The following is a 16795-nucleotide window of genomic DNA, read 5'->3' on the forward strand; positions in this document are numbered from 1 at the left end:
CCTACAAGGTTACCACCATTGTGGATCCCCCTGACAGCACCCCCCAACTTTTCTCCAGATCTGCCTGGAAGCACAGGTGGTTATCTACTGACTATATCCATCCATGGTTCAAAAATGGTGATCTTGAGGCTCTGGCCTGGAAACTGTACTAATAGTACTCATAGAACTCCTAGAAGTACACACCTCAAGACTCTCTGAACTCAAAACTTCTTTTGTTTTCCACAGAGCAATTGGAAACACGAAAAAATAACATTTAGGGCTCCTGGGCAGGCTTCTTATAGGAAGCTGTACTTCCCCTGGGGGTCCTTCAAGCATTACCCCAGTTCTCCTTTAATAGCCACTCTAGGAAAAGGACACTACTACATGGGCCAGGCCATATCAACACTTCAGGACCAACATCAAATAGGGTAGTGGGAGGGGGTTGGATTGGGGTAAAAGGGAGACTGTGGGGAAGGGGGGTTCAGTGTCTAGTCTATGAGTTCTATATGAAGGATTTTTCTTCTATCCTGTATCTTGAAGGCAGAGCAGATTCAAGTGTCAAGGCATGAAAGCAAACATTTTCCAAGTTACCCTTCACCCTTTTACCCTTTAGAAATATATGCAGGTTTTCTCAGAAAACAATATGTCAGAAATAAGAAATAAAGAATAAAAAATACGTCCTGAAAAATTAATGTAAATATAAATGCGAGCTTTATTTTTCATCCAAATCCTGCTCCCAATTATTACTTAAGGCCTTGATTATGGTACAATTAGAAGGAAACATTCTAGATAGCTGCTGTGGGACATAGTCAATAGGCCCATTTATAATATCTTGGAGCCGTCTGAACTATACAACCATTCTCTCTTGGCCTCTACCCCTTGCTTTCCAAGTGAATTGAGCTAAATTCATTATGAGAGATTTTATTGTATCATACTCCCCTTTGCTAAATACCTGACTGATTTCATTGTTTTCTCAGGCCATGAACCTAAAACCTAATTGACAGAGGGATATGTCTTCTCTTCAAGTCGCACATCCATCCCAGCAGAGGAATCGCTGCGTGTCGGCTGCTCCTGTTCCAAAGTCCCTACTTATTGATCCTGATATTGCACAATTTTCCAATAAATCTTAATCACACAGACATAAATTAGCAGAAGTACTGAGAGTCTTCCTGAATATTCACCGGGTGAGAAATGCAGGTGGCTTCTCTGACTAGAAAAGCCTGCAGGCAATTGCATGCCATGTTGGGAAGGGTAAGTGATTTCCACTGGGAGAACTTATCATTTCTTAAATATTTATGTTTGTTTTCTCAGTTATAAAATTACTGCATCCCTCTCAAGAATTCTACCAAATATGTCTATTGTCTGAGGGGATTGTTTTTTCTAGTTTACTACAGCTTTCAAGATAGTACATACATGACTTTCAAAACCTCACTTTGAAAATTCAGGGGATTCTCTTTTGTCATGGGAGAGATGAGCAGGCTCACCGATTTCTGTAATGTTTCCCCTTTTCATCGCTGCACAGAGACATCACTCTGCACACTCCCAACACTCTTCTAGATGCAAAGCTTATGACAATAGAGAACCTAATATATTTTTTAGAAAGTTAATTTCTTTTTTTAATGTTTATTTATCTATTTTGAGAAAGAGAGCATGCGTGAGTGGGGGAGAGGCAAAGAGAGAGGGAGAGAGAGAGAATCCCATGCAGGCTCCATGCCATCAGCACAGAGCCCGATGAGGGCTCCATCTCAGGACCCCTGAGATCATGACCTGAGCCAAAATGAGTGGGATGCTTAATTGACTGAGCTACCCATGTGCTCCAAGAATATAAAATTGAACAAATCTTGCATTTGCCATTTATAACCCATTTCCTTCTGCTACTTGCAGCAAAATCTTAAGATTTCTGAGTCAGATTAATTTATCTGAAGTGACCTTTACAATTTCCTTAGCCTCACTTCTGCTATAAGCAAAATGGGGAGAAACATATCTGCTCCCACCCCACAATGAAGAAAAAAATGGATAGCTAGGCTCCCCTGGGGAAAGTGGTATTCTACAGAGCACAGGATAAATGCTGTTGGAGATGGAATAAAAGGTTCTCCTTTCCCAATAATTTATAATCCAGGAGCCCTAGATGGGCCAAAGTCTGTAACAAAAGCCCAGAGACAACTCCATTCACTTACATTTGAGGATTAAGACCGCCGTCTTCCTTTCCTAATTTCCCAAGGTGCTTAGCACATTTCTATGACCAGTAAATGTGGTGGACTAATGAAATGAAAGAAATAGTCAGTTTGATTAGTGTCCTATCTCTGGCTGATATATGTACAATATTTAGTTCTTCAAAAACTAAAATAAAAGATTGATAACCCTTGCTTTGGATTACAAAGTGTCCAAAATCCAAATTAAAAGTGTTTTAACTCATTTTGTTATCATATCTAAATTTTATACCATTCAGCAGCTTTCTAGGACACAGAGTAGAATGATAGAGACTTGTAGACATTTCCACAAGAGAAATGAGATTATCTCACCTTTTGGAGCTTCGTTGGCGCCCTTCTGTCTGACACACATCAAAACATCATTAATACGTTTTAATGTGATTTGTCAACTTGCAGAGAGGGTGTATGAGTTCTAGGCTCACTTCAATGGTCAGAGAATGTCTCTGCTGAATAAAAGCCAATTGGAATTATTTTTAGTGTGTGCTACAGTCTATCTCTACCTGATTTCTTCAAAATGTTACCTAGACAGTTAACTTGCTTAAAGTGAATTTCTAGTTCACCAACTTTTTTTCACCAACTCAATGGGCTGCTAGATTTTAAGGAAAGAGGTCAGAGCTGAGTAGCTATCTTTCAAGTGTAACTTAGTAAGCATCTCTCAGTGATAACCAAGATAGTGGTGGCAATGAAAACCTCTGATGGGAGCTGAAAACCTTGAGTATCATGGTGTCAAATTTCCTATATTGCTACTTTCAGGCCAAAAAGTTACTACTCGATCACCTTAATTACGCTTAAAATATAAAATGCCCCAGATTTTTTACAGCCAAAATATAGTATGAGTCTCTTAAACAGTTCTATAATTAATTCCGAAGTTTTTCAATGTTCAAAAGATGCATACCCACTAGAGAAATCATCTGTCATCCAAAACTGTTCTGGGGTCTCTCCTCTAATAATTTTGGAGACACATCCTAGGCAGTGTAACGTGGGTAAGATTTCTTAATGACTAGAGGGCTCTTTGGCCAAGACATCAAATGGATTCCTGTCCACAACCCTAATGGGACAACTTGAGCCCTATTAAGAGTTATGATATCACCGCCCTCAAAATGGAGAGTTCTCACCCTGAAAGCCTGGGATTGAAGTAACACAGTGCCCAATTCTCAGTGAAGTCCACTCTGGTATTACCCCCATATGTTCTTCTCTGGTTCTTAAGATTTTTAAAAGTCTTCGCTATTTCTACAGATACTTGAACTGGAAGGAATCTTGACTTCTTTGAATATCCTTGTCAGGTAGGGTCACAAACCTCACAAGTATTAAATGAATATCTGATCAAATCTCTCATGGCTTCGTCCAAATCTAGTCATAGTTCTGGAGTCTATGCCCAAGACAGTCTTGCTCAAGGACTCTTGGTGGGATGGTCTGGGCCAGTAATACAACAATAAGGAGTGTGATGGTAGTCATGATGGAAGTAGCAGTAGAAGTACTAGACATAATGCTATTAACAGACATAGGAATCAAGGCAGAAAATGGATAGGGCATGGGTAGCCATTACTCCAAACCTCACAGACAAAAACTAGGCCAATGCTGATATTTATATTCCAATCAATCTGTAGTCTCTTTCAGTGAATGTATCTTTTGTGAAGCATGTATTTTTAAACACTGGCATTTCCACACACCTTTTATACCATGCCTTTTGACTTTCAGCTGACAGCGAACATTTCAAGTTATTGCATGGCACTGTAGCAAAACCGCCAAAGGTTGATTTTCAGCACCATTGCCTTCTTTGTCTGTACAATGTTAATTTGAATAGTTTATTACAGTATAACCTTAGCATTTGTTTGTTTTTTAAGAAGAAAAAAAAAATGAAAGAATGCAGTTGCCAGGGATGCAAAGCACAGATTTCAAACTTATTCTAATTGAGTTCAAGACAGAAATCACAAGTGATGCCAAAACACTCAAAAAACATTCACCTAACAGAGACTCTTGAGAACTTAAGAAAAAAACTGTTCCTAATCCCCTAGCATTCTTGATAGAGTGTCAAACTTGCTCAAGGCTGCTGCTTTGAGCCTTATAGGCCACAGCCATTCAAGTTCAGGCCAATCAGATTCTCCATCTCTCCCATCTGCAGCCTTTCTGAACCCTGAGGCCTCCCCTTGAAGGACCTCAACCAAAGATATTAGAAAGAAGGCAAAGGCTGGACTTCAAGATGTATGACAAAGCTGTAATCATTAAGACAGTATGGTACTGGCACAAAGACAAACACTCAGATCAATGGAACAGAATAGAGAACCCAGAAATGGACCCACAAACATATGGCCAACTAATGTTTGATGAAGCAGGAAAGAATATCCAATGGAATAAAGACAGTCTCTTCAGCAAGTGGTGCTAGGAAAACTGGACAGTGACATGCAGAAGAACGAACCTGGACCACTTTCTTACACCATACACAGAAATAAACTCAAAATGGATGAAAGACATAAATGTAAGACAGGAAGCCATCAACATCCTCGAAGAGAAAGCAGGCAAAAACCTCTTTGACCTTGGCTGCAGCAACTTCTTACTCAACACATCTCCAGAGGCAAGGGAAACAAAAGCAAGACTGAACTATTGGGACCTCATCAAAATAAAAAGCTTCTGCATAGTGAAGGAAACAATCAGCAAAACTGATCATTTACTGTTATCAGTAAAAAGCAACTGATAGAATGGGAGAAGATATCTGCAAACAACATATCAGATAAAGGGTTAGTATCCAAAATCTATAAAGAACTTATCAAACTCAACACCCAAAAAACAAATAATCCAGTGAAGAAATGAGCAAAAGACATGAGTAGACACTTCTCCAAAGAAGACATCCAGATGGCCAACTGACACATAAAAAAATGTTCAACATCACTCATCATCTGGAAAATACAAATCAAAACCACCATGAGATACCACCTCACACCTGTCAGAATGGCTAGCATTAACAACTCAGGCAACAACAGATGTTGGTGAGGATGTGGAGAAAGAGGATCTCTTCTGCATGCTGGTGGGAATGCAAGCTGGTTCAGCCACTCTGGAAAACAGTATGGAGGTTCCTCAAAAATTAAAATAGAACGACCCTATGACCCAGCAATTGCACTACTAGGTATTTATCTAAGGGATACAGGTATGCTGTTTCAAAGGGGCACATGCACCCCAATGTTTATAGCAGCACTATCAACAATAGCCAAAGTGTAGAAAGAGCCCAAAAATGTCCATCGATGGATGAATGGATAAAGAAGATGTGATATATACACACACACATACACACACACACACACACACACACACACACACACACAATGGAGTATTACTCAGCAATCAAAAAGAATGAAATCTTGCCATTTGCAACTACATGGATGGAACTGGAGGGTATTATGCTAAGCGAAATTAGTCAGTCAGAGAAAGATATCATATGACTTCACTCATATGAGAAACTTAAGATACAAAACAGATTAACATAAGGGAAGGGAAGCAAAAATTATATAAACACAGGGAGGGTGACAAAACATAAGAGACTCTTAAATACAGAGAACAGAGAGTTGCTGGAGGGGTTGTGGGAGCAGGGATGGCCGAAATGGATAAGGAGCATTAAGCAATCTACTCCTGAAATCATTGTTGCACCATGTACTAACTAACTTGGATGTAAATTTAAAAAAATAAACAAATTATAGGAAGTAAAAAAAAAAAAAAAAGGCAAAGGACCTCTAGGAAGCACAGACTATGTAAACAGCGAAACAAGCACCAAGATTTTTTCTGAGCCAAAATTTTCTAGATGGTTCCCTCTTCAAAATCCAAACTAAGTGGGGGACTTGCCATGCCTTCTCTCACAGACACAGGTTTTTTGAACTCTTTGGAAGCTAAGCACTTGATAAATAAACCATAACACAATAAATTAAATTTGTATCACTGCATCTATCTCCCAGTATGAAAGAAGCTCCTGGTCTTATTCTTTCAAGGTTTATATTTCAAGGCAAGATTTCAGCATAATTTAGAAAGTTTCCTTTTCTATTGAGTCAATTTGCTGTTTTTGAAATATTGTACAAATAACTCACATGTACCATGTTGGGTGGTGAATAATCTATCTTTTGATGAAAAGCATAAGTTCTTTTTAGAAGGAATCATTTATTTCTTAACATCCCCAAGGCAAAAAACTCCCAAGATAAAGCTAGGACTCTTCCTCTCTCTGGTTTATTTGACACCATATTTATAAAATAAGTTTTCTAAATCAAATGATCTTGAATATGTGACTTGGGAGGTTTGTGCTCTTCGACTCCTAAGGAAGAAAGCTATTGGGGAATGTTCATCATTCATTCAATCACTCATTCACTAAACACTCATTGAGTGCACTGGACTTGCAGAGCACTGTGCTAGGTGGTAATACTAAAGGATGGGGAAGATAAAAAGATTAAGAAAGCATTCCTCCACATTAGGAGCTTAGAAGCCTATAATACATGAACCAAGCACTAAGTACAAAAAGCAAATAGGAGACAGTATGGTGCCTACATCTGATTGCACACCAAGATCACTTGAGAAACCAATTTAAAATAAAGAGTCTTAAAATCCTGAAAGAGAACACAGGCAGCAATCTCTCTGACATCAGCCACAGCATCATTTTTCTAGATATGTCTCCTAAGGCAAGGGAGACAAAAGCAAAAATAAACTATTAGGACTACACCAAAATAAAAATCTTTTGTACAGCAAAGAAAACTATCAACAAAATGAAAAGGCAACATACTGAATGGAAGAAGATATTTGTAAGTGATATATTTGATAAGGAGTTAATATCCAAAATATAAAAAGAACTTACACACCTCAATACCAACCCCCCCAAACAATCCTATTAAAATGGGCAAAGAAGACATATAGATGGCTAACAGACACATGGAAACATGTGCAATATCAGTAATCATCAGGGAAATGAAAATCAAAACCACAGTGAAATCTTACACCTTACACAATCATCTTACACCTGTCAGAAGGCTGGAATCAAAAAGACAAGTAATAAGCATTGGCACAGTATGGAGAAAAAGGAACTCTCATGCACTATTGGTGGGAATGTAAATTAGTACAGTCACTGTGGAAAACAGCATGGAGATTCCTCAAAAGTTAAAAATAGAATTACCATATGATCCAGTAATTCCATTACTGGGTATTTACCCAAAGAAAACAAAAACACTAATCTGAAAAGGATATTATGCACCCCTATGTTTACCGCAGCATTGTTTACAATAGCTAAGATATGGAAGCAACTGAAATGTCAATCAATAGACAAGTGGATAAGAAAAATATGGTACATACACACAATGGAATACTAGGCAGCCATAAAAAGGTGAGAACTTGCCATTTTCAACAACATGGATGAACCTAGAGGGTATTATGCTAAGTGAAATAAGTCAGACTGAGAAAGACAAACGCCATATGATTTCACTTATCTGTGAAATCTAAAAAACAAAACAGGTGAATAAATAAACAAAAGCAGAATCAGGATCTATAAATACAGAAAACAAACTGATGGTTGTGAGGGGGAAGGGTCGTAGCAGATGGGGAAAATGGGGGAAGGGGAGTGGGAGATACAGGTTTCCAGTTATAGAATGAATAAGTCACAGGAATAAAAGGCACAATGTAAGGAATATAGTCAATGACATTGTAATAATATCGTACAGAGACAGATGGTAGCTACATTTAGCATAGCATAATATATACAGTATATATATATATATATATATATATATATATATAGCATAGCATAATATATACATGTATTATAGGCTTCTAAGCTCCTAATGTGGAGGAATGTTGTACACCTGAAATTAATGTAACATTGTGTGTCAACTATACTGAAATTAAAATTTTTTTTTAATTTGGGGCACCTGAGTGGCTCAGTCAGTTGGGCATCCAACTTCAGCTCGGGTCATGGTCTCGCGGTTGGTGAGTTCAAGCTCCGTGTCGGGCTCTGTGCTGACATCTGGGAGCCTGGAGCCTGGTTCAGATTCTGTGTCTCCCTCTCTCTCTGACCCTCCCCTCCTCACACTCTGTCTGTCTCTCTCTCTCTCAAAAATAAATATTTTTTAAATTAATTTTTTTAATTAAAAAAATAAAAAACAAAGATTCTTGGGCCCCATCTGCTGGGCTGAGACCTACTGAATCAGAAGAAACTGAGAATTTGTTGGGGTTTTGTTTGTTTGTTTGTTAAGTAGGCTTCACTCCCAATGCAGAGCCCAACACAGGGCTTGAACTCATGACCCTGAGTTCAAGAGTTGGACACTTAATCCACTAAGCCACCCAGGTACCCTGAGAATTTGTATTTTTATAAATAGTCGAAGTAATTCTGAGATTCAGGCAGGTGGGGAATTCCAAAGCTTAAATAATGTTCTAGTGGCTAGAAAATCCCACGTAGGCCCTACCACGAACACCAATAGCATTTTGCTGCCAACTCATAGTCAAGATCAGGGACACTGAAATCCTCATCTGCAAAGCCAGAAAACTAGCCTACAAAGAAGGGGTCTGACTTGCCCATAGAGAATATCCAGCTGGATATGCATCTTTAACTAGGAAGTCAAAGATTTCTAGCTATCATCACATTATTAGGAAATCAAATACCTATTTCAGCAGTATGCAAGACTATTCACACAGAATCACCGCTCATCAGAGCTAGGTGGGACCTCACAGATGGTTACAGGTCTCAGGCAGCAACGCAAATGACTAAAACAGGCTAGAGGGGTCAGGAGTTAAAGGCCACCCGCTGCTCCACCTGAGCTGGTACTTGCCATGAAACAACGTGGGCCCAATGTGCCATTTCTTCCAAATTTTCAAGAGAAGCCAGAAATCTGGATTTGAAACACTCTGCATGCAAATAAAACAGACTTCACAGACAGATTTGCCCCACGAGCTACCAGTCTGTAATTCCCGATGTAATCCAAAGTCTTCACTTGACATGTGAGAAAAGAACCTGGTCCTATCCCTTGTATATTTTCAGTTTGGCCTGCACCAGTAAGGAGAGAGAGTTGTGGTTGAATTACATTCTGCTCTTTTTCCTGGGTTTGATTTTGTCAATTTTATTGATTGGCCCTGATGTTCAAAGGCAAGTTTGGACGCCCTGGAATCTGGCATCCGGTGGCTGGAAGATGCTCACATATAAAAGCCCAGCACTCTCACCCCAACTCAGGACAACTCTGCAGAGCCACCCCAGCTTCACAGCTCCCCAGGGGATGAGCTAACACTGTTTTTGTGGCCACATCACAGCCAGGCTTCCCCCAAGGCCCAGTCCTGTATCCCCTACAGGTGTGGGTCCCAGAGCACTCCCCAGTACACTTGCATAGCTTCTCTATCTTCAAGTCTGCTTCCCAGGAATCTGGCCCCCAATGTCAAGCACGTCAGGATCTCACCGAAAATAACCTCACCTGTGACAGTCCAGACTTGCAAAGTCAAATCAGAGGACCATTCTGTGCAATGTGAAAATTTCTTCTGTAGTTTATTTCGAAAATGGTTTTATTGGTTTTTGAAAAATCATACTATAGTAGATGCTTCCTATTTCACGTCCCCACCTCTGCCCACATCTGTGACGGGCAGTTCCAGAAGTTCAGACTCAGCTGGTGTTGACAGTGTCTGGCTCCTTTTTCTGCCATTACACTCAGAGCTTTTTCTGAGGCTTCAGGGCCCACTGGCCCCTCACAGGTAGAGCCCGCAAAGATGGGGATGTTTGTGCCAACGAGGACTGGGAGCTAATGGATTACTGCTCCATCCAGTCTCCCGGCTTTTGGGCAAGTCCCAGGGCAAGGAGCTCCCATTCCCCACCCCACAGCCATTATACACCCTGACATGGGCTTCACCCACCCCATCACCTCTCTCCCTCGGTCCTTTTCCTGGGATCATGTCTCAAATCAACCATACCAAGTCCGGAATGAGATAGATGTATCCTCAATTTTTAAATGCTCAACAATACACAAAAGTATAAGAAGAGAGTAAAAGTGCATTTGCAAAACATCCCACCAATTGTATTTCTATGCATTAATGCCCATTTATAAATAGCTTCAAATAGATTGGATCAACCTAGACACTCTGTGTACTAACCCGGCAGGTCCCTTCAAACACTTGTCTTACTGAGTACATTTAAAATTCAAACCACCTTCTACAATTGTTTCATTCATACATCCATTCATTTGACAAATGTTTGTTTCAAGTCTTCTATCTGCAAGGCACAGTGCTAAATACTGTAGATGTTACAAAGACATCTCCCATGCCCTCAGGGTGTTTCTATCCATTTTTCTATTTAATTTTTCAGGAGCATATCGATTGAACAAATTAAGGCCTGCATGTTTTCAAAAACCACATTAGGACTCCTTGAAATCTAATGCCACAGGCTTAGAGTTTCCATCCAACTGGTAGATATAAGATGAATGGACTCCTGGGTTCAAATTTTGGCTCTGTCACTAAGCAGAAGTGTGACCTTGGCCCTCATTTTTCTTGTTTGTAAAATGGGGGATCATAATAACTCTTGTCAGTAGTTGTGAAGATAAAATGAGGTAATCGATATAAAGAACTTGGCATAGTGCCTGACACAGAATAATCGCTCAATACATTTTCACTATAATAATTATTTTCGTCTCACATTAACCTCAGGTCCACTAAGTATGAAGCATGGATCCAGGCACCATGGGAATTGGGCAGAATATTGAAACTCGAAATACAGACACTGTCCAATGCTTTTCCACTCGTCAGTTTTATCAGCTTGGAGTCCCGTCACTGTCACTGGGGAGCTAAGGCACCAGAAACACAGTGCGTTCCCCTGACCACTCCCTGTAACCACAGAGAGATTGGTCTCACCTGTCAATTTGTTGCCAGTGCACAGGTGCAGGTGGTGGTTTTGCAACTGGAGTTTGCTCTGGGCCCCCAGAGTCCTGCACACAGTGTTTACCAATCCTGTAGGGAAAACACAAACCAGAGAACATAGAAGAGATTTAAGTATCAGATTTGCTCAACTGTCTGAGCAAATACCTTGCTGGCATGGAGACTCATGCTGCATTTCAACTCCTCAAGAATTATCTGCTCCGGCAGTCACTCCCTAACACATATGTCCCCTCAGTATGAGGGGACATGTTCACCAGGAGCTTCTCTGTCTTCTATCTTGTGTAGTCCTCCTAGCGTCCGGCACAGGCTTAATCCTCCTAGATGCATAATAAATATTTGTCTACTGATTGGCTGAGTGCTTACAGATCTTAAATATCACCCTGGCAAAGAAAGAGTGTGAGGAGTGTGGAGAATGTTTTAGGCTGTGCATCTCTTTTGAAAACCTGACTTTTCAAAAACTTCCTGCCTACGCTTTGTAAAGTGCTTTAGAGAGAGAGAGAGAGAGAGAGAGAGAGAGCAGATAAATTCAAATTAGCCTCCTGATGCAATCGTGTGTGTCTGGCTGAGAGTGGAGCAAGGGTGGAAGCAAGACCAGGATGCCTGCCACTCCATGCACAAAAGATTGCAAAACCATCGCATAGATTGGAAAACATATCTAAGGTGGCGGCAAGAACAGGTGAGAAAGGAGATTGTTCTACAGCTGAGGACAGCAAGCCACTGCCGAAGATATATTTTGTTTGAATTGTTCATTTGTAAGACAACAACAATAACAACAAAAAAGTATTAGAATTAAATTAGAAACACTAGAAACACCAGATCCAAACTCTACAAGGTAACAGTTGGCTCTAGTTTATTCATATTCGTTCCTACCACCCTCTACTGTCTCCCTGTTATAAAGTTGCACGTAAATTGCCATTTGTCACCTTGCTTCCACTATAGTTTTTCTTACAGATCACATGAGGAGGAAAATTGGGGCCCCTGGCTGCCCCAAGTGGTAGAGCATGTGACTCTTGATCTCGAGGTTATGAGTCCAAGCCCCACACTGGGTGCAGAGATTACTTTTTTAAAAAAAATTGGGAGTAAAATGAAATGTTTGCATTCATGTCTCTATCAAAACTGGGAAAACAAAAGACAGACTGAAAGGGCCACATGCTTCATGAAAATGTTTTACCCATGGCCCACTTTACTCACTTATGGCACATTCTGTGCCTTGTGGGCATTTTAATCTGCATCTTATATTAGTTTTATGTTGTAATTATCACAAATTACTGCAGTTTAGTGGCTTAAACACAACACAGATACATTATGATTGTGAAAGTCAGAAATCCAAAAGGGTTTCACTGGACTAGAACAAGGGGTCTACAGGGTCTCTATTGCTTCTGAAGGCTTTTAGGGGAGAAAATTCGGTCCCTTGCCTTTTCCAGCTCCCCTTGCTGCCCACATCCCTGGGCTCACGGCCCCCAGTCAGGAACCCATCTCTGCTTTTACTCCAATTTCTGCTTATAGCCATCATATCTCTCTCACACACAGCCCTGCTTCCCTATTGCCCCTGTATGGGCCCTTGTAATTACATTGGGCCCACCTGGATAATTCACTCCCCTCCTCAAGGCACTCAGTTTAATCACATCTACAATTCCCTTTGGCCACATAATGTGACACAGTCCCAGGTTCCAGGAATTAGGATGTGGGCATCTTCAGGGAGCCATTATTCTGCTTATCAGATACCCTGTTACAGAGGCCAGGAATTGTTATGCCACTGCTTTCTGAAGAGAAGAAAAGGGGGAGGGGGCCAAAGGAAAAACTAAACATTTCAAAACTTTTGAAAATAATCCAGTTGAAATTCAACTTGCTCAAACTTCTGAACCTGAACAGGGAAATAAGGAAATAGAATGGTGAAGTGGTATTATGTCAACATTTAAATCCCTTTCCAAGTCTGGAGAATTTCCACCTTATGAGTTTTGGTGGGAATCAGGACCACTTTCCATCACAGGGTATGAATATGTTAGATACTGACTTTCCCATCATCCCTTGCAGCTGGGGCTGGCCTGGGATCTGGCTGCACCAATCAGAATGAGTCACAAGGGCTTGGAATTGAGAACTGTTAGCATAGGAAGTAAGGAATAGGCAGCTTCCTCTCTTTGGCCAGGCAAAGGCACCCACAATTTTCTCATCAAAACCCCTAGTTCTAAGGAGAACTAGGGCATTTTTCCTGCTTTGAGCAGAAATGCTTTTTCAATCACTGAGCTTGGTGTTCCAGCCTCACAATCATCCTGTGAACTACCCAATATTTTAAGAAACTCCTTCCCTGTCTAACTCCATTACACTCAACTTCTGCTGCTTGCAATGAAGACCAATGCAGAGAGTATATGGCTGCAAATTGAGTATATAGGTTAAGATAGGTTAAGAGCTCTGGACTCAACCAGAGCTGGGTTCAGGTCCTAGATCTACCCCTTTCTAGCAGTGTTTTAACCCTGGCCAAGTTACTTAACCTCCCTAAGTTTCAAAGTAATTGTAACGGTACTGACCCTAACTCATAGGTATATGGACACCAAACAGGATAACACAAGTGAAGGACTTAGTCCAATGCTTAGTACATAGTGATAGATAGCTAGGTAAATAGCAGCTACTATTAATTTTAAAGCTTTGAGTTAAAAATGTCAGCAAAGAATACCAATCCCTCAATATTCATTCTCCTCTCTTTCTTTGGTAATAGAAGCCCCAGTTTTAGATGGGCACATGGCCACATGGAATAAGGCCTATCCCAGACTCCTCTGAAAGCTTAATGTTCCTGTGTGACTTGGTTCTGGCCAAGAGGGTATAAGCTGAAACAAGCAACTTCCAGAAAATGTCCTTAAAGAGAGCAGACGTGCTCTAATTTGTTTCTTCCTCTGTTACTTGGAATGCAAATATAATGGCTGGAGCTTGGACAGCTTTGTTAGGCCATGAGGTGGAAGCTAAGGGCTAAGTAGAGTGTAGTGGCAAGATAAAAGTGTCTGAGAACTGTGGAATGCGTTCACAACCCCGGTACTGATTACCTTCAGGTCTCCTTTACTCCATAGAGAAGTGAACTTCCATATTGTGTAAGCCTGTGGTATTTTGGATTGCCATCACTCACAGCTGATATCACTCACACCTAATTGATATCAGAGTCCTTCCTACAACATCCCTAGTGGTGAGTCAACTGACTTTTGTTCGAACACTTTGAGTTATGAAAGCTTTGCTACCTGACAAGGAGCAAATTACCTTCTATTTTTAAAAGTTGCTTTTGTATTATATAGTTAATATATGAATCCATTGTGATTAAAAAAACATGTAAAAAATGTTTTAATGTTTGTTTTTGAAGAAGAGGTGGGTGGAGGGGCAAGGGAAAGGGACAGAGGATCGGAAGCAGGCTTCGTACTGACAGCAGCAAGCCCAGTGCAGGGCTCTAACTTATGAACTGTGAGATCATGACCTGAGCTGAAGTCAGAGGCTTAACCAACTGAGTCACCCACATGCCCCCCAAAAATGATATATTTTAAAGTATGAAATTCCCCATCATTCCCACTTCCATGGATTTCCTTCCTCAAAACTAACCATGGTCGGGGCACCTGGGTGGCTCAGTTGAGCGTCTGATTCTTGATTTCAGCTCAGGCCATGATCTCGTGGTTCACGAGCTGGAACCCCACATCATCATCAGAGCCTGCTTGGGATTCTCTCTCTCTCTCTCTCTGCCCCTCCCGAGTGCTCTCCCACTCTCTGCCTCAAAATAAATAAATAAAACTTTTAAAAAAGAACCGACCATGGTCAACAGTCCAGTTATGTCTTTCTGGTCCAATCTCAATACAATTACATTCATACCAGTAGTGTAATAGTAGTGAGAATGCAGAGAAGGGACCCGACAAAAGAGAACCCACAGTACTCAATAACTGATGAGATAAGAGAATGGTGGAATTGAGAAGGGAGAACAGTCAAATAGGCAATCCAGGAGTCAAGCCGAGGTGAAACTGGGCAGGATGAGGGGGCACAGCAGAAAAAAGAAGAGGAGAAAGGATAATTACCAGCCCAGTTCTGGGCAGTTTCATCTCCAGAAGTTGGCTGAAGCCACAGGCAGGTGTCAGAATTGAGGGTGAGGAATGCAGTCTCCTGCAAAGAGCTGGAGCTCAGAGGAGGAGAATGCGGTGATGGGGGGGGGGAGGGGGGGGATGGAGTTGGGGAGGGGAGGAGAGAAGGACCGCAGGCAGATTTGTGGGGGGAACACCTGCCTTTAGAAAGGTGAAGAGAAAAAGCAACCAGAACAGAAAGCAAATAGGTAGTTAGAAAGGGGAGGGCAGATTTCCTTAACATAAGAATGTATTACTTTTTTTTAAGCTTAAAATAATGAAATGAAAACTGAAGCGAGAAAGAACACGAGACAACTCAGCAGTCTGTAGGTGAATGAGGATGAGGTCACTGGGAAATTTTGAGAACAGCCATTTCCCTGAGCAGCGATGGTGGACGCAGATTACACACAATGAAGGAGCAGGTGGGTGGGGTGGGAGTGGAGAGCTGAGCACATCCACCATTAGTTAGGACAGGCTAAACTCCAGATGAACCCACATCTCAGTTTTTTTAACACAATAAAGGTTTGCTTCTTATTCCTGTGAAGCCTGAGATGGGTCAAATTCGCATCTTCCAGCTGTGCCTTCCTGGACACAAGGCAGAGGAAGTAGACAGCAATGGAAGTGAGAAGCGGGCTTTTTTTTTCCCTCCAGTTTTATTGAGGTATAATTGACAAATAAATTTGTATATATTTAAAGTGTAAAATGTGATGATTTGATATACATATATTTTGTGAAATGATTACCATAATCAGGTTAATTAACACATCAATCACCTCACCTAGTTATCTTTTTTGTGGTGTGGTGAGAATGCTTAAGATCTAATCTCTTAGCAACTTTCAAGTGTACGATACAGCTTGACTACAGACGCCATGCCGTCCATCAGAGCCCTAGAATTTATTCATCCTATAACCTAAGGCTTATTGACCAGCATCCCCCCATCTTCCCCAGCCCACAGCCCCTGGTAAACACCATTCTACTCTCTAGGACTTGGAATTTTTTTAATCTTTTTTTTAATCCCACATATAGGGAGACCAAACAGTATTTGTCTTTCTCAGTCTGGCTTATTTCATTTAGCGTAATGTCTTCTAGCTCCACCCACGTTGTTGCAAATGGCAGGACTTCCTTCTTTTTCCTGGCTGAATAATATTCCCGTGTGTGTGTGTGTGTGTGTGTGTACCACATCTTTTTTTTTTTATTTTTTTTAACGTTTATTTATTTTTGAGACAGAGAGAGACAGAGCATGAATGGGGGAGGGTCAGAGAGAGGGAGACACAGAATCTGAAACAGGCTCCAGGCTCTGAGCTGTCAGCACAGAGCCCAACGCGGGGCTCGAACTCACGGACCGCGAGATCATGACCTGAGCCGAAGTCGGCCGCCTAACCGACTGAGCCACCCAGGCGCCCCTGTACCACATCTTCTTTATCCATTTGTCTGTTGATGGACACTTAGGTTGTTTCCATATCTTGACCATTGTGAATAAGGCTACAATGAACACAGAAATGTAGATACTGCTTCATTTTCATTTCCCTCAGATATATACCCAGAAGGATTATATGGTACTTCTATTCACTTTATTTATTTATTTTTAAATGTTTGTTTATTTTTGAGAGAGAGAAAGAGTGCAAACGGGAGAGGTACAGACAGAGGAGAAGACAGAGA

At 41.0% G+C, this 16795-nt stretch overlaps 1 long non-coding RNA gene across 1 annotated transcript in view; it reads right to left on the bottom strand.

The window, feature by feature from the left end:
- Window positions 1-16795, bottom strand: part of LOC124508895 (uncharacterized) — an 85992-nt gene that overhangs the window by 23077 nt on the left and 46120 nt on the right. The window contains exon 2 of the long non-coding RNA XR_006961330.1: window positions 11031-11126. This is a non-coding gene — a long non-coding RNA (uncharacterized LOC124508895). The remainder of the gene's footprint in view (window positions 1-11030; window positions 11127-16795) is intronic.

This window comes from Lynx rufus, unplaced genomic scaffold (assembly GCF_022079265.1).
Source record: "Lynx rufus isolate CCGP_SWC_20201006 ecotype Redwood Valley unplaced genomic scaffold, mLynRuf1.p SCAF_13, whole genome shotgun sequence".
NCBI classification, from domain to species: domain Eukaryota; kingdom Metazoa; phylum Chordata; class Mammalia; order Carnivora; family Felidae; genus Lynx; species Lynx rufus.